This window comes from Arachis ipaensis, chromosome B05, assembly GCF_000816755.2.
Source record: "Arachis ipaensis cultivar K30076 chromosome B05, Araip1.1, whole genome shotgun sequence".
Lineage (NCBI taxonomy): Eukaryota > Viridiplantae > Streptophyta > Magnoliopsida > Fabales > Fabaceae > Arachis > Arachis ipaensis.
The window spans coordinates 133,859,893-133,861,094 of NC_029789.2; positions in this window are offsets into that span (position 1 = coordinate 133,859,893).

Genomic DNA, 1,202 nt, shown 5'->3' on the forward strand with positions numbered 1-1,202 from the left:
AAAATTTTAAAATAAATTATCATTAAAACTAATAATTTATTATAAAAAGTATTTTTAAGTAAAAATAATATTTTAAAAACTCATAATCATAATCATAAGTAAAAGTTTATTTTTAAAATTATAATAATGGCGTTTATTAATTTGATTTCAAGTATAAAATATTAAATAATACACACAATCATTTTATATCTATTTTTGTAATTATTTCACTTAAAAATAGTTTCTTTCACATATTCCAAAGGCAATAGATTATTTTAAAAAGAATAAGTATTGTTTTAATTTTTTAAGATTTAGAGTCAAAATCAAAATTATTTCAAACTTTATTTTTAATTTAAAATCATCTTTAACATTTTATTTGCTATTAAAATCATCATTTCAATTTTTTTTTAACAAAAATACCCTTGTCTCCATCATCCATCACTATCCCCCTTTACTTTCATTAACTATAAGCCATTTTTTTCACTCAACTATCCATCATTAATAACAACACAACATTTAAATTTTAAACTTCATATTAACAATAACACAACATTAAAATTTAAGAACAATGCTAACAAAATATCATTCATTGTAATTGAATCCTTCAAACTCAATAACATCACAATAATTTATATTGCTTTTGAAAGTAAAAAATTATGACATAGAGAGATAAGAGAGATACAATGTTGTAATACTCTATCACACAAAATTTTACACCTAAGAAGTTAATCAAAAATGTATCAGAAATTGCATCACACATGTCCAGATAAGCGTAAACGGATAAAGAAGATAAAAAAGGATAAACTATATACATAAAGATCAGAGTTCCAAAAAATACAAATATCTAACTCCAAACTTGACCTGCAAAACTAAGGCCGTACAGAGTATACAAACATATATATATAACCCAAAAGTCTAACTTAAATTTCAAAATAAACACTTATTTCTCTGATGAGCCAACCTCTAAGAAAGATAAAACATACAATATACAAAGCGGAGAATCTATTTACATATATGTACATAAATAAAACACAAACACTAAGTCCTTAAAATAGTTCTTCGCTTCCAAAAGGTCTCTAGTATCCTCAATAAGGTGTCTCACGACCTGCATCTGAAAAAAATAATATATGTATGGAATGAGAATCGAGAATACTCAGCATGGTAAATGTGTTTGCATAGTTAATATAAAAGGTCTCGCGAAAGGCAAAGGCAATCCTAAAATT